General features: G+C 38.6%; 1 protein-coding gene across 8 annotated transcripts in view; it reads right to left on the minus strand.

The window, feature by feature from the left end:
• Positions 1 to 21,500, minus strand: part of LOC101876724 (caldesmon) — a 185,170-nt gene that overhangs the window by 147,844 nt on the left and 15,826 nt on the right. Inside the window, exon 2 of one of the 8 annotated variants that reach the window (XM_031048117.2) lies at positions 824 to 855. The exons of the other annotated variants lie outside the window; for them this stretch is intronic. The gene's annotated coding sequence lies outside the window, so the exon portion shown is untranslated. The remainder of the gene's footprint in view (positions 1 to 823; positions 856 to 21,500) is intronic. 8 annotated transcript variants of the gene reach the window in all.

Here is a 21,500-nt window from a genome sequence, read left to right on the forward strand (position 1 = left end):
ACAAAAATAATAAATATATTTTAGAATCATAGAATAGTTCGGGTTGGAAATGACCTCAAGATCATCCAGTTCCAACCCCCCCTGCCATGGGCAGGGACACCTCACACTAAACCATATCACCCAAGGCTTCATCCAACCTGGCCTTGAACACTGCCAAGGATGGAGCATTCACAACCTCCCTGGGCAACCCATACTATTTCCTAATTGGAATGACATTTTCTATGCATAAAGACTGAATCTGTGCCATTAAATTTATTAAAACCTGAATGCTCTCCTAAAAGGACACAATTAATGAAACACCTATGAAATGAAAGACTAGACACGACTGAACACTAATTACTAGACAAAATTTGAGACAGAGGAAAGTTTTAGCCATTTACTGATATACTTTTATACTGGTTTATACCAATAAATACCAGTCAAGGACACCAGCAACTTAAAAGACTGCATAAAACAAATCTATTTGGCTCATAGTCAAGCAATCTCTGGATGACATGCCTAAAGAAAAGCTGAGACTTAATTGTCATGCACTTCTTTCCTAAAGGAGACTGAAGTGTGATAAAAATGGATTTACCTTATTATTTCTTTAATCTTTCCTATAGATCACCTCATCATTTTATTTACTTCTATATTGACCAACTAATTACCAAGTTGAGGGAAAACAAGGTACCAAACCCAAAAAGTTGTGAAAATACAAACTTTCTCTTCCTCTTCAAGTTGTTAGGGCTATCTTTCTTTCATAATTCTATAGCTAGAAATAGCTAATTCTAAACAGAGAAGCAGACCACTTACATTCTTATAAGCAAACTAAAGCATGACTTACCATTGCCCGTTTCAAAGGTGAAAATCTGTTCTCTGTAGGCAGAGGAAAATGATAATTTTCAGAAAATAAAGTCATTACAGCTTAACTCACAAGGCATTAGTCTAATATTTTGGAGAAATTCCTTCCCCTCAACTTGAGCTAATTTTGTCTGTCAAACTAATGGTATGCTACAAAAACAAAAAACCAAAACCAATCAAAACCCTGTAAGATTTCTGAGCTAGTTCCTAAAACCTGAAGTGCCTCTAAGTTTTCCAGATCAATTTTTTAACTGTTTAGGGCTTTTTGGAGACATGAATGAAAACAAGATCTCATTCACTATTACATTGCTGCTTATTTGATATCAGGTCAACCCAGGTGATGTGAGCACAGGCTGTAAAACAAGGCTTGAGCTCTAGGAAAGATGAGTTTCAGGGCTTCATATACACCCTGTTTCACAAAGATGGGGCCTACGGACCAGTCCCTTCCCTCATCAGTAATAGCATCAGGATATTATGTGCTGACTGGAAATTCTGTTGAGGCACTGGTCTCTCACAGTAGGGCAATCCTGGCAGGCCTGTCCCATGGTATTACATGTATAAACACTTAGATGGTAGAGACTGCAAACAAAAATGATGGCACTGAGGGCTACCAACTTCAGTACCCCTGGAAGTGGCTTGATCCTCTTTCCCGTAAGCTAAATAAGGAAACAAAATGCCTTCCTTCATTGCCACCTCTATGAAATGCCACACCCTTTGAAGTGTTGTTAGGCCAGAATGCGGAAGACAACTCCCCCAGTTATGGCATACAAATTTAAATACTTACAGAAATAAAAGTTTGATTTCTGAACACTTTTGGAGTCCTGGCTTAGGGCTGTTAAAAGAGGAGGTGTGAACAACAGCCAAGCAACTCATTGAAACCATATCAGGTATGGCACTGATTCAGAGAAAAACAGTGTATGCACTGAATTACCCTGCTTTCCAGCAACTCTGGCTGCAGAGGTTCCCAGGGATCACTCAGCCTGGTTTTATTCAGCTCCTGAGATCAAAAGACATCACACAAAGTGTATCTGGGCTGCAGACATTTTAAGGGAGACAAATGAAAATACTTGTCAGTGCGCCCAGCAACACCATCTTCCACTTATGATCACCTAAGAGACAACACGAAAACCACCACCCATCACAGGAAGTAGTTCCTCTTTGATGTGCTAATAGCAAGCAACCCACAATGCAGAACCTCACATATGCACAACAACATCTTAAATGCTCGATGAGGTAGTCGTCCTCAGATGCAAACTCCCAACTCTTACACCTGACCAGGATGAAGAAGAAATGTGGCAGAAAGGTGTCTGTCTGGACTTTCCAGGTGCTTTTGGAAGTCTCCCTTAGGATGCAATTGTTCACAAGATTTTTTATTTACATATATATATTATATATATGAATTATATGTATTTATATACAACTGGTTAAAGGAACACAGTTACAATGGCAAAACAATAATTCTGTCACAGCAAGGAAACTTCATTTACACTTTTATCTTACATATTAAAATAAGTACTCTAATTTCTCCTCTAACAGCATTTAGAAGAGGCTTAAAGCAGTTTTGCCTATTTTCATAGTATTTTTCACTGCTGATGTGAAAAAGCACAGTTAGACATAACCTTGCTCAAAGTACAGCTTTTAGTCCCTTGCATAACTCAAATATGTAGCTGAATTTCTAACAATTTGTGTTAACAACAATTCGATGACAACTCAACATGTGATATTCAATTCTATGACAGGGGAAAAAAAAAGCAGTGCAGGTTATCAGCTGTCAGCCTACAAAAGCACAGCATATGCATGAATGTTGCACATATAGGCAGAATCTGATTTTAAAACCTCTGATCAGACATTTTGGTTTAAGCTCCCACCATCTACCCATTGATCATACTGCCTCTGACATCAATCACCAACAGACACATTTGCATTTTAAAAAAGAGTGGCTTTTTTGAGGCTCCCGTAAGTCTTGAATATATTTACTCCAGTGAAGGTCATGTTCTATTTAACACATTTTATCCCTGACATTTTTGTTCCATGCTTTTCTTTATTTGAGACTGAAAGATAGATATTCTGTACATTTTTGTGGGACAACTGTATCCGGCACCCAGCCAATTCCTAAGCCAATATCAGCAGTGAATTTATAGCTCAAAGGAAAGAAAACTTTGAAGAGACAGGGGCCTGTGGGAGAGGGGTTTGTTGTTTAAATCTGCAAAGCTGTTTTTTACAAGTTTGTCATCGGGCTCACAAAGGAAGAGTGGAATTTAAGTCATCATCCTCTCTAGAAGGATTTCTAGCCCCTAGTTACACCATGTTGAAAACCTCACCCATACTCCAGCTCCTGAACCTGGAGTTTTTCCTACTTTGGTACACACTGGCAGGCCTATTGAGTGCTCCCTCCATATTTAACTGACCATTGGTAGTCTACGTTTCTAGTGATAAAAAGATAGCAGTCCAAGACAAGGCAGCAAACCAGTGGCAGTGCCTTACAATTTGTTGTTCCAAAGTGAGGAGAGCAGCTAGACAATCAGATATGGCAATGAACACACTGAAAACAAGGTATTAATGGATGTTCACACTCTGTCTGAGACCACTCTGGCCCTCAGCTCATTCCCACACATTGCAGAAAGGGAGCCAGCAGCAACTCATTTTTCTTAAGCATAGCTCCTCATCGACCCCAGCAGCCAAGCACATATATGACCATTCAGGACATACTCCCTTGCCCGATGGCCCATCCTTTGTTACATCCTTGCACAGCACAAGGAAAGCCCATGGAGCAATGGCTCCACAGCGTCAGCAGGACTGTGACACCCCACAAGCACAACATGCTCCTGGCAGTACCCCCCCATCCTGCTATGCAACCTCTAGCCAGCATAGGTTCAGTGCTAAAACACCAGCTTCAGCAGAACAGCTTCTGTAGCATCTCCATAAAAGCACACACATGCTTTTCTGTAGACTGAAAATCACAAGCAGGCAGTTCTTTCCTTGTTTGGCTGCTCAAGATATGCTCCTTTTAAAAGCACAACCTTCAATTTGTCTCCTATTTGTGATGGAAGCATGTCTGTGGCAGCTAAACATTTCACAGATGATCCAGAACATCCCAGAATCTATTTCATATAATTAAAGGTACATTTTAAAAGATTTTTATCCTCTTCCCAGTAGCTACAGTGTAAATCATAACCACCTTTATGAACAAGAAGCTTCTCAAAGACACAAATTCCACTCTGTTAGTTTCAGACTGGTGTGGTTCACATAACTTATTAATGAAACATTGGGAAATCTCAGATTATAAAGGTGAGAAAGACTCTCTTACAGAATCCCACAATTCCAGGAAAAAAATTTCTAAAGGCAGGCTCCTACAACAACCAGAAGCAACTCAAACATTATTCATGCAAAAGAGGGCAGCATATAGCAAACATTTGTATTTAAATACCGCATCAAATAATGTCTTGGGAACAGGGGATGGAAGAAAACAGCTTTTATTAGAAAAGAGATCTACTCAAGGTTTGAGACATTTTAGATGAAACATGCTTGGGAAAAAAATGGAATGAGCAATTTGAAAAAGATGCAGCATCTTTTGTTGGTACTGCATTTTTTATTTGGTATGAGACTACTTTATTCCATAGATTGTAAGAGATATTTAAGATTCTGTAGGTTTAGCATTACATCACTAATGGTTCATAACAAAATTCCAGGCAGCAGCAAAAAAAAAGAGATTTAATGACAGTACTGCATGAGATATGGATACAGGGCCCTTTGTGCAGATTTACTGATAGGACTGTTGAATGTGGGTTAAAATAACATAGTTGTCTGGCTCACTTTGCATGCTAAAATGTCGTGCGACAGAGCACAAGTTATGCTATTACTTGAGTCTCTTTTAAAAAGTTAATCTAATTCTGCCCTTCACTGGATTTTTCGAAAGATTCATCATTTGCTATGGCTCTGTGATGCCTGTTTTCATAACCCATCCATATCCTTGATGACTAATATTTGCATGGCTTTAGTAGCATGTTTAATACTAGTTGAAACTACGAGATCAGTCTCCTTCAAAGCAGATTGTGACATCGGAGACAAAGTACTTGGTTGGCATCAGCTCCAGGCTGGTGCTGCTACAGGAGTAATATTTCTTTTCTGTGCTTCAGTTTCTCAGACTGACAAATGGAAAAGCAATGCCAAGGTCCTTTGTAAAGAACCTTGAAATCAACAGAGAAAAAGCAGTGGCCGACAGCTTGATCTTACTGCTATTTTATACCATAAAAGGAAGGTGTTTTTCAAAGATTTCTTTAAAAATAAGTAATAAGAAAGCTATTGAGCATCTTACAGATACATAAGGTTGGGAGTTATTGAGAATAACCATCTATTGTCTGCAAGTAGAAAACCTGAATTTGGGAAAAATGACCTACTGGAGTCTGAAGTATAAACTGGCATCAGTGTATAGGAATTTTTCTAAACCCAAAGATGTTTACTGTAACAGCACTTGCTTTGGGACTAAAAGAAAGTTTAATATAGCATCTCAAATAATCGCTGCTTTGTTAATTCTCTGACAAACAATTCCTGATTAGAGTAGTTCAGTTTTAGGGGTTTATGACAAGGGCAGATAAAGAAAGCAAAACATTGCAGAAATACTGAGGAGAAAAAAAAAATGTCTATGGAACAATGTATTCAAAGAACAACCTTTACTTTAAAACACAGGAAGGGGCTGTGTTGTCAGATCTGTCACAACTCATGAATAATCCCAGGCTGACATTTGAACACCAGCATAAAAAAAATACGAAAGAAAGGTGATAGAGCTGATGAAAGCCTCCTCCTTTGAATCCAGCAGTATTCAAATACAGTGTTGCTGTATTGACTGAGTGACTGAGTGACCCATGTTGTAAGCATCAGAGATCTGAGCTCACAGCAGCTTCTTCCATTAGGGTTCTGACCATGCTAATGAGATTTGTACTAAATAAGGTGCTTCCACCCAGTGGAAATACTCCTGATCACTGGAAAGTGAGGGAAGTGCACAGCCCAGATTGTTACAGTGGGCTAGATCCTGCACCTCAAGCCCCCATAGAACTCAGTTTATGTCTTGTGTGCCTTTCAGATGTCTTGTGTGCATTTCAGATAAGCACAGTGCACAGCTTTTCATTATTTGGCTTATTTTATATATATATATATATATATATATGTATATATAAAGAGAGAGAGGAAATAACCCCAGCACAGAAACACATCCCAGATACAAAAAGAAGGTATATGGATATGTATGAGGACAACAGAAAGAAGAACACAGCAGACCCCATCTATAGCTCTTTACATGGCACAATTTCTAATTCTGGTTAATCTGTAAAGAGGGAAGATATGAATTTTCTGTTAAGCTTACAATTAGTGCCTCGTTGGTTTTACAGCTGAAGAAAAACCTGAGTATGTTTATATACATATATTTTTGTAAAGCTTTTAAAGATTTGCATGGCATGCTTTAGTGTGAGGTGTCCCTGCCCATGGCAGAGGGGTTGGAACTGGATGATCTCAAGGTCCTTTCCAACCCGAACTATTCTATGATTCTACAGTTTTGGGCTGCTCGTGTTAAGCTACGGTAACAGCATTTGATTTCCAGGGTAACGACAGCCAGGTCTAAAATATCCTAATTGAACATCCAAGAACTAAGGCATTTCAAAAATAACTTCAAAAAAACCTACCCTTTGTTTTGGCCTCTTCTCTTTGACAGAAAGAACATCCACTTGCCAAACTGAATAAGGAGAAATATGAACGAACAAACAGACCTTTGACCTATTACAAGAGCCAGACTATTGTTTTATATCCCATGACTGTCTGTGACAGTATAAAACATGAATTTAATAAGACTGTTTGGGAGCTGTAAATTATGCATGCACGCTCATTCTGGGGCTCAAGATTTCTGTGTGGTTTTTTGTTCAACTGGTCCATTTTACTCTAGAAGAATGATGACTTTTGATTAAACCATTGCAATTTCTGTGCATAGTTCTCAAGACTGCCAGCAATGACAAGTCAAATTAAGTAGGTCTGAAATGTACTTGCACTGGTTGACACTTGCACTGGTTGACACCGCATTCAATTGGAATCGACCTGAGATACTGGGAATACTACAGTATGAAATGAAAGACTCTGCATTTAAGCACTAAATATTTGTACTGGATTTACAGACATCTAGTAGCCCAGGGTACAGGACATCTAAAAAGCTGGTGTATTACAGCCAGAGACTATTGCTAAAAACAGTCAACAGGCAAAAATCAGTGAGACTGCCAAATCTGAGAACTGACTACAAGTGGATAGGAAAGAAGCTTTGTCATCAGTTTCAACAGAGCCAGAAACTGTATCTATTTCTTACATGCTAACTTTTGCTTTTCTTCAAAATCACTAGAATAGTTTCATTTTAAAGGGATCACAAACACTTATTCTGATCATACATTTGAAGCTGGGGTTTTTTTAATACATATAAAGGTTGATCTCCTAAATCTATTTTGAAATCTAAATTCTGTGGTGTTTTACAGACAGACTATTTGGCAACCTGATCCAAAATTCACTGAAGACCTTCAATCAGGCCCTTCATGCTGCAACTACTGGGAACAAGTGCTGCCAAATTATACCCTTACATCTTTGTTTCTGTAAAGCAGCCAGGACCATCCATGCTATGGAATGGAGGGAGCTAAAGGATTTGCCTGGTCTGTGGAGTCTCAAACTCCAACTCTATTACCCTACCAACAACTCCTTGGAGGGATTCTTCACATTGGAAGTTATGAAAATAAATGTAAAATATATGCTTACACATCATAAAAGTGAGGGGGGTTTTCCATTTCAGAATTAAAGATTAAAAAAATTATGCTATGAACAATAAAATGGAACTTACAAACCCCTAAACAATAAAGGGTTATACACTGCGGAGCTGTTTCAACTTTCCTCATAAAAACTGAAAAATGCATGAGAAATGCAGAAAGTCAGCATTTCTCCAATTTATCAACTTCTCTATACCCTTCCTGCATGCAGCAGCTGCATATATTAGGGTTGTTCCCCAGCTTATAGAATAAAAAACCTAAAAGATCATCATGTAACTAGCCTCCTAGTCCTGAACTAGGTTTCTAGTTTTCCCTTTCCCAATTCATACATAAATTAAGACAAAGTCCTGAGGGTTACTGTGCCTCAGTGTCATGGGTTCTGTGTAATCCAAATGACACTTTCAGTGAAGACTGGCACAAAATTCACATTTGTAAAGATCTTTGAGAACTTTTAAATTAAAAGTGCTTTTTTATGAAATGTATTATTAATGACATTAATAAATATTAATTAATATTAAAGGACCCTATGCTTGAATGTTAGAAGACTATTCTTACTTATTATAAGCAGCATTTTTCTTTTGGTTTTTACCTTCAGCAGACTTATAGTCTAATTGGAAGGGTGAGGTCAGCTTTCACTTCTGATTTCCAAATTTCTAGGGACATTTACCAACTATTTCAGCAAGACTCTTCAATATGCTGCACACCTGCTATAGCACCTACCTTCCCCAAATGACCAATCACTTGTATCAAAACTTAACTGTCCTACATCAAAGACAGCAGAACTTTATATGTATATATAAATACTAGTAGCTGATTCAAACAGGAGTTAGAAACCAATTTCAATAGATACTTATGTCTCAGTTTACTACACACTGATGGTCTGCTCAAGAGAAACCACGTTTTCTACTTGGAAACTGAATTATTGCTCAAGTTTTCCATACTCACTCAAGGCACCATGATATTTTTCTTATTTCTCTACTTTTAAGACAATACAGACTGACTGCTGACTTTCACATTGGCTCTCAACAAAGGAGAACTACAGTCCTAGATCATTAACTCCTCCTTTGCTTTGTAGAAAAAATATCTTAAAAATATAAGTTGTTGCTTAACTGAATTCACTTTGTACAGCAAGAAATTCCCAACAGGTAAGAGAACATTTTCTCTTGGGAGAACGCTGTGGGAGGATTGCAACTGTGGCTCCATCTCTCTGTATTATAATGAACCAAGACAATGAAACTTCGCTCTTGGCAGAAGGTACAGGATTGCCCCATTGATGAATGAGGTTGCATCACTGCTGACCCACTGCATGTAAAACAGAGCTTGACTACACATGACAAAAAGAATATGAGTAATTCACAGCAGCAGTAGTCAGCATAGAAGAGAAAAAAGGCTCAGCCAGAGAGAGTGCAACCACTCTCTCATCCCCCTGATCCTGCAGCCATGGGAGATGAAGTATGCCACAAAGCCAAATAGCAGAGTTAACATTCATCTGTTTCCTGGGACTGGTGTGGAAGAGTTCAGGAAGTGAACTTCAGAAGACTTCTGTGCTTGGTGCTTGCTGTTGGCCAGTCTTGCTCCTCTGTAGCCATCCTTTCTGCTTTACTCTTCCACAGGATGTGCACAGACATTCTCATCAGGTATGGAGATACCAAAACATGAAGAAAGGGCAACTCTGGTATTCAATCACACCCAAAATGCCACTGTCATTATGGCCATCAGCCATAGATTCCAAAAGTGTGAATCCAAGTCATTTGCCAGAGGATACACAGGAAAACTCAAAGGGAATGATAGGTCTGCCAAATCATAAGCAGTACTTCACTCATGAGGTAACATTTTCTCTGAGATCTCTTTGCTGTTGCACCTGGGGGGAAGCTAAAAATTTATGCAGCTTTAGCAGTACAATTCTGCTTCTGCTGCCTTACAAATGTTAAAATTACACATAAATCTGTATGTTTTACTAATGGCATCATATATCTTCCCAGGCATTTCTAATTCACTCCTTGTTGAGCTATCTAGGTATTTTATCACATAGGGTTACTCTGTGTCAGGTATTAATATTAAGACACCGTGTCTTGTCTTTCATAGGAAAATACATGTTCTTATCTAAATTGCTGAGACTAATAACTTAAAATATTGTCTCTGCACACATATTTGAGTGCTGTATATTCAGATAACTAGAGTTCTTTTTTTTCCTTCCCTCCCAGTGAGTGAACATAAATTAAGTCTTCACAGGAATTAACCCAAGAATAAGCTGCATTCCCAATTCAGAGGAAGGGAAGAAGGCTGTACTGTAACAAGGAAACTCATCTCATCTGACTGGGACTACATGTCACACCAGGCAGGACTCCCAGGGTAGTAGTCCTTTTGCTCCCCAGCAAACCCATGCCTGCAGACACATGCGCTGAGAAACAGCATTTTTTGTTCCCTGGAAGTTTCTTTGTTGGAAATAAGCGGTATTACACATAGTCCCCATTGCTTAATCCATTCAATTGAGTATGTGCTTTAAAACTTGGATATGTCGCAGTTAAGATTGCTTTCAACTGATAACTGGGCCTAAGGATGTCCCTTTGCTTATTATCTCTTTGATCCAGATAAGCATTTGGCTATTTAATCAGTCACAAACCTAAAGCAGAAAGAGAGAACACTCAAAAGCCTTACAACCCCACATATTTAATTTAGCCTAAAAGCACTTTCTGGGCAGAAAGAGAAAATTTAATTAACTTTTCTATAAAATGTATGGTAAGATGTGTAGCAAGATCTTATGCATTCCTTTGAAGTTTGTCATACATTCCTGAATACCTTTGACAGCCTAAGAAGTTATGTGTCTGCTTCTGATTAGATAATTGAAATAAATCTACACCAAATAAATTCAGATCTCTTAAAATAAACTGCAGAGGTACATGAACTTTGTAAAATGCATGTAGTATTTCAACCAAAAGGCATTTCTAAGAAAAAAACATATATATATCACAAAGGAATTTATTTATCTATTTTTTTCCATGCATGTAGACTGCAATTAGCATCCAAATTTTAATCCAGACTTAATTCCAGTTAGCATCAACTACAGTTCCTATGTGAACTGAAAACCACAAGAGCAGAGGGAAAATGCATCTTTCATACTTATTGCTTTCTCCATTGCAAACCTTATAGTTAAATTTTCATTGAAAATGGGAGATACCAAAGTGTCATCACTTACTCCAAGCACAGCAAATATTTGCCCACTACTTCAACTTGAGACAACACTGACAAACTATAGGGAAGACCTCTGCTTCACACAATAAATCTCTATTCACTACCAACCCAACAAGCAACCAACTAATCCACATCTCAGTACTGTTTCTGCCAGAGTACAAATCCTAGAAAAGTACGTGTCTGTAAGATATAATACAATGCAATATAATATATAGACACAGATGGCAAGAAAATTCTACGTATGGCTTGGCAATACATGAAGAGAATGAGGAGAATTTGACAGAGTACAACTGAGCAATAGCTGGTTAAAGCCACGCTGCTACCTAAGGTTCAAAAAGAGCACACAGACATCAAAGCTTTCTGTGAAATGCTGAGAGTGACCACATAAACCTGAACAGTGCTGATCAGATGGATCTTATCACACTCTTACCACTGAGGCAGTCATCCCAATCATTGCACGATTGCCTACTGAAACTGCAGAGGGGAGGGACACACAATGAATGCAAGATGAGTCATCTTGATAAAAATCCTCATAAACTGAGAGCTTACAGCAAGACAGCCAAACAGAAACCTGAACACATTGAGAGTTTCAGAGTAACAGTCTTCCAAAGATGTTAAGACAATGTTGTACTTGAAGCAGCCAGAAACTTCTTCAGAAACAAGTTATCCAGCAGTCACAGGGGACTAATATTCCCCATGTCCTTGTTCCTGGGACACTAGTACTGCCAGATCCCACAGCGGTCAAAACAAGGCAAGTTTAGGCACAGGGATGGCACAGAACAGAGCTCTGTTGAAATCACTCCCAGACATCTGTCTACATTACTTAGGAGTAGGCCCAGTCCAAAGCACAACTGGTGCTGACAAGATATACGCAGACTTGTAGAACTTCCCAGGTCACCAGCCCTGCATGAAGGTACATGAGGTCATAGAACTGATTAAGCGGTTGACATTCACGGGAAGATATCAAGAAATGGTGATGAAAGATGCAACAGAGAAGCCTACACAAGCACTCATTTAAAAATATAGCTTCCAGTCAGAAGAGAACAATCTAAAAATGTGTCATGGTGCCCTATTCAAGAAGTCAAGCCTCATCAGATTCATGGGCAGAGAATGGAAGCAAAATTCTGAAGATACAAAGATGATGACAAATTCTGCAGTAAACATGGGTCCATCTGTCTCAAACTAACCCAAAACCACTTTGATGAAACCTTACTTCTGAAATCACATGTGATGGCTGATCCCCCTTCTGCCACTTTACATAAGGCCCACACTTAGCCAGTAAGTCAAACAAGTTTTTTTCCGAGCTTACACAAATACTAGAATTACAACCAGACATTCACAGGAGACAGCAAGTCTTAATGCTGCCTGCATATACCATGTGTGCAATACAGGTAACACTGAACGTCAGGATGAGCACTGTCATGCTAAGGATATATAGGCACAAAACTGAGGGTAACCAGCTTCTCCCATTGAAAACCTATCTGTTCCAACTTGTGTGTGACAAGCTGTCATCAAGCATGAACCAGAGATGAAATTGTAATGCAAGCCCACTGTGCCACACTCAGGCTATAGTTAGATAACTAGTGCCAAATAAAATTCTGACATTCAAATAATGACTTGTGGGCGAAGGCTATCCCAGACTTGCAAAGTGTGATTGCCTGCACTCCTGCCAAAGCATACAGGTATAATGCACTGGCAATCGACTGCAGTTTATGGAAAAGTACAAGACACAAACCTACATTACTAAAAGACTGATGATGAGTGGAAAGATAGTGTGTATAATCATCAAAAACTTTGGGAGAAGAGTACAGGGAAGTCAGATAAAAGCATACATCTAACATCATAGAAGTGTCTTGCACCTTTTTTTCCCCAGGACTGGAAGGTGTTATTATTTGGATTTGGTCCATTAACATAGGGTGTATTTTTTTCCACTCAGAATCACTTTCCACCATCAGCTATGTGGAATGTCCACACTAAACAAGAAAAAAATATTTTCCACCAGATGGAAGAGTGCCACAATTAACAAAATTGCCACTACTAGGCTACAACATACTAAATAACATCACACCTAAACAGAAATACAGCAACCTTCAAAATCTGTGTTACATTTTGTCACCTCTGGTAGTACCCAGAGCTGATATTTTTTGATCTCAGCTTCATGACTGTATCATTTGACTCACCTGCTCATCTTCTGTTCATTCCTTCCTAGCCTTTATTATACAGCGTTATTTCAGACCAATTCTTCAACAACTGCACCCATCTTTCTTGTTGCTGCCTTCTTTATCACTCCTGACAGCTCTACCCTCCTTCCTTTCTCCCAAACTTGCAGATACAATGTTATCTTCATTTTAACTCACCTTTACTCCCAGATTCAATAGTCGCTTACTAAATTCCATTGCCATTTTCCCTATTTCTATTCTCTTAGTCTTCCTCGGGAGTATGAATGCAAACTTAAAAACTAAACAAACAAAAATAAAACCAAAACTCCACAAACATTGCTGATTCTTCTTAGCAGCTGTTTTTCTTTGCAACCTTCCCAACCACTTGGGATTATAAATGCCATAGCAGAAGTAGCTTTCTTTCCCACAGGCATTGGCCATTTTCTGACCATAATACCTATGAAAAATCCTACCAAAATATGCATCCACCGTGATCTCTGCAGGAAAGTTAGGCAGCATATAAAGATTCTAGAAGAAATGAGTTTTGGTTTTCTGTTTCTAAGTCATGCCCACATTGTCCTGTAGAACTAATAATCAGCAGTTGCCAGTTGGGTCTAGTGACTAACACAGTGCAAAACAGGAATACTTTATTCCTAAAACTAAAAGAAAAATTAACATGAAAGGGACAGACAGCTCAAAGTGGATTCATTCCATTCTGTATAAGGTGTAGATTAAAGTAAGTATTCAATATCTTGTTCTATTATGTACTGAAGTACCTACTGCCTACTGAAGCATTTCATAATTAGAGATGAACTCATTCTTGGTTATTAAAAAGGATTGCTCTCATTCTGGAGATGCAGCAGAGCAGCATATCTCACATCATGTTGCCTTTCTCTAATTTATGTGAGTCATTAATGTGAAATTGTGTCTACAATAAATTCCAGTTTAAAAAACACTCATGAAAGCACCCATTCAGAAAAGCCTCTAGCACGTACCTTGCTGGTTGCTCCCAGTTTCTGATTCCCCAATGCACAGGACCTCTAAGTCATTTTGCAACAGACCAGTACCAGCTTTTTATCTTTGTTCTGCAAGAGCTGAGTATTTTCCATGCACTGTATTGTGTGTGTTTCTTGTCTTTCCAGATGTCTCTGGACAACATTTCGGTGAGAACCCCAACACACACTTCTGGCATGATCACAAAGAATCTAACTTATCTAACAGGACTTGTGACCCTAGTGCACGTGTAGGCCCAATATCAGTTTTTACATAGCACACTTAAGAGGACTACTAAATTGAAAGTGAGAAGAAGAAAAACCTGTGGGACATTACAACATAAAACAGATGTCACATGTTAACACCAACTAGAGATGAAGAACCAACCAAACCTTATTCTTGCAGTGGTTCCTCACCCTGAGTGTAAAAGTGTGTCTAATTTACTTGGCTGGCTTCAAATTCCAGCTGTTAGATAGGAGTTTCTCTGTTAGAATCATAAAGCCTTTTAGTAGCCAGTATCTGTCCCCAAGGAGGTACCAAGATTTGATTTTTATTAGAGTCTTCTATATTGTTCATACACAGAAGATACAATCCCTCGTTCTGTTTTTCTTGTTTCTGGACTTATGATTTGGCTTTTGACTTCATTACAACAATTTATCTGAATAGACTCTCTTTATTGAGTGATACAGATTACACTGTACAGCTGACTTATCTTCATCACTACCCGCTATCCCCCCACCAGCCCGATCCTGGTATCATCTGTGCTTTTTATCTGAATTATAAGTAGTAGCAGCTGTAGTATCTCCCAGTAGTAGCTCTCCTTAACTTTTGCTCCTTGCTTCACTTTTTCCTGAGGTTTACAGTTCTTGTGTGTTATCACAATAACTGTTCAAGAAAGACTAGCATGTCTGATACATGTTTCCCAAAATCATATCTGAATTCCTGAGGGACCATCTGCTTTAAGATTACCAAACAGAGCTACTGTCAGAAAGAGCCAAGCCTCCCCTGCTAACCCATTTTACTTGAATAATCCCACCAGATCTGTGGTACTTTTCATATCGGAAAGGCGTATTTATGGGAGTTATGGGTTACAGAAGTAGACCCACAGTATATTTTGTTGAAGTTGAAATATATCCCACCATTGATTTTATGTATAAAGCTTCCAAGCCCCACTTCTCCCACATCCCCACTCTGCAAAAACCTTTTTCACTATGTGGTATGACAAGGAGATCACTCTTCTCCCTGTTCCAGTGTGTTATTTTTTCTTAGTTTTCTAATGAGTTGTTTTTGAACTTAAAAAGTAACAACTAGCAAACCCCAAAACGTGTAGGTATGAGACAGGGCAGACCACAATTTCCACAGCCACCAAGTAAGCTCAGGGAAATCTTTAAAATATCATTCTGCAAGTGATTTGCAAGAGGGTGGGTAAATGCAAATATTTGATAAGTACTTATATTTTTCCCTAAGGTTTCAAACACAATAATGAAACTGTAAACCTGGAGAACTTGGAGCATTCCCAGTGCCAACTGGACAGTCTTAACCTCTACACTCTTAACTATATAAATGTGTAGCGTATTTGCTTAGTAGATATTTATATGCACTTCCTGTTTCAATGCTAACTTTTTAGTTACTGGAAAAGAACCAGAAACTCTCTATTCCCTTGGGAATCATTTTCCATTAAAGAGGCTTTAGATAGACTATTTGTTTTTTCAGATTTGGAAAGAGAACCCAACGGAAAGTGATTTTGAATATCTTTAGTCTTTTTACAATAACAGTCAAGGGCTAAATGGCTGGAAAGATTTGTAGATTTATTTTTTCTAACCTACCCCATGACACCTGATGATGCTTTGCACCAGGGGGGCATGACTGCCTTAGACTCAGTCCTGATAGTTCTTTATTTAACCAGAAAAACAACTATAGTTGTTATAAATGAGCAGTCCTACTGACAGTCTGCATAAAGAAGGCCAACTATTACATGAGTATGAAGTCTGCACATATCCCTTTCTTCTTCCTAACAGCTGGGCTCTTTCAGGGCAGGAGGGAAGACTGATAAAAGCTTCTGTTTAGGCTATCTTCTTCTAGAAACAAAATTAATTTCATTTCAACACAGCTCGTCCAGTACTTCTTATAAGCAAACTTCCATGAAATTATATTTTTAAAGAAACATGATAGAAATGATCATGCTGAGTACTGAAGTACCTTGCCATTAGCATGTTTTGCCATAAGGGAAATTAGAGTATATGGGACAACCAAGTACTGAGTGAAAAAGTAGCTGCTTCTTTTTATAACTGCCTTGGGCTTGCCAACAATCAGGAATCACTGTAGAAAGAATTGAAAAGCTAAAAATCCTAGGAAGGAGAGCAATGAACCACCAGTCTAAAATAACTGCAGGTATTGCTTTAAGAGAATATTCTGGATCACAGCATTCAGAATCTTTCTTGGGTGGCCAGGATTTCAAAGGGAGAATAAACTGAAAGAAAAGAAGATAAATGAAGATATGGCCTGGTGATTTAAGAATCCCCATCTGGACCAATATTCTGGCTTTGCTTATTTGAGTACAGATCCAGAGTAAACTGAGTTTTAAAACATGCATCTGGATTTCTACCAGTGAAAGCAAAAAAAGAATGTCTGCTTTTAGTAAGGTGTGACTTCTGAAAAACCCAAAATGCCACTTCAGTTAAGCCGGTTCACTATTTTAGTGGGATTTTCAGGAATAACAGCACTACCTTAAGCTAGATCATTGTGGCAATTTGCTCATTTAAAAATCTGTACCACTCATATATTGATTATCCACAGCAGCCATATAGCTTTAGATTTTCTTTATCCTGCCAGTCATCATTGTGCAAAAAAAAATATGTGAAGGAGAGAAAGCCTCAGGTAATATCTGTACATTTTAGCTGAGTACAAAATTTGATCAACAATGGGAGGTTTGGCATTTAAATGAAATAGTCCAAATGACACTGTGGAAACAAAAATCAGTAAGTTGCTTCAGAAGTAAAGAAGCTAGTCAAAGCCTATGCAACAATAGCCATTACAACACACAAGAATATACATTATAATAAACTCTTCTCTGTAGGGGACCTGCCTGACTTTATATCGCTGTTTCATAGCACTACAGGCTTCACACATTTAGCTGGTGTTGAAAACAACCTCATTGAACATGCATGCTTCAGAGGTTACTGCAACCTGGCAAATGGAGTAAACTCAGTGCTGATGGCAGATGCTGGATAGACAGACCTGAAGGTAAACTCCTCTACTTAGAAGAAGTTATGGCAGAAGCTAAGCAATGCAGATTTCATTATGCTTCCCTAAAGACAAAACTAAATCCTGACCTATAATCTACTAATGATTAGAATGACTATAAGTGGGTGTAGTGGAAGAATATGTCCTAAGAACTCAATTGAAAAGCATTTCCTGAGCATTGCTGGAATATATTGTTTTGCATGCCTTAAATCGCTGTATAGCTGTCAGACAACAACTTTTGGTAATTTTTCTGACACCAGCTGAATGCGACCTTAGAACTCTGCATCACACTGTGCCATTCAGTCTCTAGAACTTCAGATCATGTAGAGTCATTCAGTAGATGTGTCTCTAAAAATGAGCAATCCAAGTAGATGTCAGGAGCACAATCAAAAACTAGTATCTAATTACAAGTTCCTTGTATGTTACAGTATAGAAGCACAGAAGCACAGAATTGTTAGGGTTGGAAGATACCTTTGGAGATCACCTAGTCCAGCCCGCAAAGGCTACTAAAGTGTTATCATTCACAATTGTAAAAGATCTCAGGAAATCTATCCATTTTCTTTTACTTAACCCAATTCAGTTCAATGTTTTTCAAGATCATGAGTCATCAGCAGAAAACAGACAAACAAACAAACAAAATTCAAACTAATAAATAACCCACAACAAAAAACCCCAGTAAAGATTCAGCAAAGTCTGGCTAATGAGAGTTAATTCAAATGTAAGACCCCACCATGAAGCAAAACTAAAGTAACTTCCACTTTTTTGAATATGCTGTGCTTTATAATTGCTACTCCTGGGGCATAAGTAATTGATTCTGCTTTAGGTGAAGTCAATAAAATACAGTACAAGACAAATGCCTCAGCCCTTGTGAAATGACTTTAGTCATACTCCAGTTTCCCCCCCACTGCCTAAACACTGAAGGGAAGAAAGGAAGGTTGTCAGGCACTTACTTCATGACACAGAGAGAGCTCACCATGCCATGCAGCACTAGCTGAGTTTAGGGAGGGTGGAGAAAGCCACCGTTTGCATCCTGTTAACATTTCTCTGTAAGCAATGTCACCACTAGCTTTGGATGCCTTCCACCCCAAAAGAATGAATGGGTACATGTCGTATTTAATTTGGATACATTTCCAAGTCACGTGCTACTTTCTCCTCTTCCAGAGGAGAGAAATGATTTCACAGTAATTAACCTCAGTTTAAGTGCAAAGTTACCTCTCACCCCCCTCTCCCCACATTTGTCTGACCGAACCTAAGTGGATAAAGGAAGACTTCTAGGGAAAGATGAAACCTTCTATCAGCCCCCCATGCATAGCCATGGGGTTTGGGAGAAAAAAAAACAACACAAACAAACAAAAAACTTAAGCAATTCTTCAGGTCACTTGTTAGGAAGGCAAAGTATGTACTTCTAACTTATGGCGTTTCTCCCCAGAAGACTGGCAAAGAGATAAAGAAAACTTTAAATGAAGAAGTGAGAGAACTGAAAATACAAGGGATTGCTACCAACCACTGCACTTACGTTGTAAAGCCACTACAGTCTATTGCTAACTTCTGCCAGCTGAAGTGCTGGCCCTCAAAGTTTTTATGTTCTGAACAGCTGACTCCATGCTGCAATCAACAGCTGTATTTTCAACTGCATCATTATCAGCTTCAAGGCACTCTTAATTACCTCAAGGACAGAACATCTAAAGGAGGAAAAAACAAATTCCAACTTCTTTTAAATCAAGTATAACAGTCAAAAATATCTATTTTAACAGTAGCAGCACAAAACTACATCTTCTCGAGGTATTTCTACAAAGGAAAACCAATTCAGCCTACGTGTGCAAATATAAATTGGTTAATTTTTTAATACAAGTTTTTCCACATAACCCCAGGAGGTAGAACATACTGCTATCTGACCCCTGGTCATACTTGGTTTTAAGACACTCAGCTTGATAAACACACACATTCTAGCTTCTCCTTACATTTAGAATGCTTGGGATCTTTTTGAAGTCAGACTACTAAGGGGACAAGCAAAAGGAGAAGTCGCCAACCATCAGTGGCCCAGTGTGCATTCTTACAACATCTAAAATACTTAAGATTTCCTAAAGTACCAAAGGGTTTCAAGAGCACAGCCTCTCTTAAAATCAGACTTTTAAAACTCCCTTCTTAAAAGCTTTGCTAACATTCATACAAGACAGAGAAGTGAATTTAAATCCTTTGTAATTATTTGAATACTTTAACCCCAAACCATTCCATTTTCTGCTAATTAGGGTCAAAAATACCATCCAAATTCACTTCAGAATTATGTTACACATTAAGAATTTGCAGAATAGATATAATAAAACATAGATTAAGCAATTTGTTGCTACAGATACCACTTTTCCATATCTATACACTCAAAGAGTTATAATCACACAATAGTGTGACTAGATGCATTGAGCTTCTTTCAGCAGGTATCACCAAGAGCCAGATTTTATCCTCCCTGCTACTAGAATGAATTATTCATGATCCTTTCAGATGGGACAATCTAAAGAGAAATAAAGTATCTGTTCTAATGTCACATAATTATTAACTCCCTGTCTCCTATTCAGAAAGCCTATCTTTTTCCAGTTTGGCATAAAAGCAAGCTCTTTGATGAACAAACTTCAACAAAGTTATATGACTGCAGAGGAAGAGTGTTCAGACAGAGGTCTTGGAGGTTAGACATTACCCCATTTGCCCATTTTATTAATTTTATTATCTTTTGTTTAGGGCAAACAATATAGAAGTTTTAATAGATTGCCTCCAAGCTACTATCCATCAATGTAAGTTCTACTAACACCCATGAATTCATGCATCCAGAATGATTAGGTTTGTGTAAAATTAAAAACAAACCAGATGCCCAAAAGATGTAAATCAGTAAAGACCTACTGATGCCAGCAGAGTTACAATGATTTATAAAACCCAGAAGTTCAGCTTAGAGAAGCTTTCTGCATTTGGTGTTCTCAGAGCCCACAACATTGTCTCCCTTCTCCTCCTCAGATTCCCATCAAATGCAGTCCTGTAACAGAAGCACTCTTTTCCTTACTTGGCTTCAAGTCATGGCAGCAGTTCTCGATAGTATATAACCTGTCAAGATAAAATATATTTAGGGACATACAATCTCTACTGAGCATTTTATTGACTTAACCCTACCATTCCTGAAAGGCAGCCAAAATTCCTAAAGTTTTTCAAAGGACTTTGTTTTCTAAATATTATCCATGGACAGATATAAGAACACAAAAATCCTCACTTGTTTGTGTAGTTTGAGTTATGTGCCATGCATTGCCCATCAGGATACATTGATTTTCTTTTGCAAGTAAATGAAACAAATCTCAGCAACAAGTTGCTCAGTGTTAGGGACCATGTACAATGCAGAGTACCCTGGGAACCACTTGAAGCAGGAATTTTGCCCCCATAATGTCTGCAGGTCATTCAAAAACTACAATTATCCTACATTAAAAAAAAGGCCATCCAAAGCAAAATACCAACAATATTTAGACCTCCCCTACAGCTTTTTTCCCATATGCTGCTCAAGAGGCGGGGGGGGGGGGGTGGGTGGGTTAAAATCAAGATACACAGTTGCAGTTAATGCCACAAAACACTTTCAGTAGCATCTCACAGGAGGAAAATGACCCTCGGGAAGACCAGAATATGTGAGTACAAGAATTAGGTCACCTCTCAGCAAAGTCCCACGTGTACTGTCTCTTTGTTAATTCCCCACAGAGTAGCTCAAAGAGGGATGGGCCACACACACACCTCAACTATAAAGCAACAGAGGCTAAGTTCATCCTTGTCCTAGAGTCAGAACTGGAGCAAAGATGGAATGGTAACTACTTAGGCACCCTCAAATCAGAGACAGAGAATTCCTAAGGACTGTTATTACCTATGTTACTGCCACAAAGACTCCACAGGGAAGAGAATTACTGTGGGGGTAGGAGATGAACTGGCTGCAACTACTTGCCACCGTGCCTCAGTATGGACCACACACCAGGAATCATGCTTCTCCCTCGCAGTGCAATGCTCAGGGATGGTTACACATCTGTCCCCAAGAGTACAGATGCTGAGATCACAGCTGCTTCTTGCAGTGGTCCCTGATTTCTCTTTTCCTGTAGCCATCACACCTCAGCTGGACCTGGCTGTAATACCAAGATCCTCAACTGTTTTAAATCTGACATTGTTTTTTCCAAGTTGGAAGGGTTAAAGGAGGGAGTTATTTAGTTGCTCAATGGAGTAACTTTGTTATTGTATTAATAGTCTCGCACTGTAACTTACACTGGCTACTCAA

Source organism: Melopsittacus undulatus, chromosome 5 (assembly GCF_012275295.1).
Source record: "Melopsittacus undulatus isolate bMelUnd1 chromosome 5, bMelUnd1.mat.Z, whole genome shotgun sequence".
In the NCBI taxonomy this organism is placed as follows: domain Eukaryota; kingdom Metazoa; phylum Chordata; class Aves; order Psittaciformes; family Psittaculidae; genus Melopsittacus; species Melopsittacus undulatus.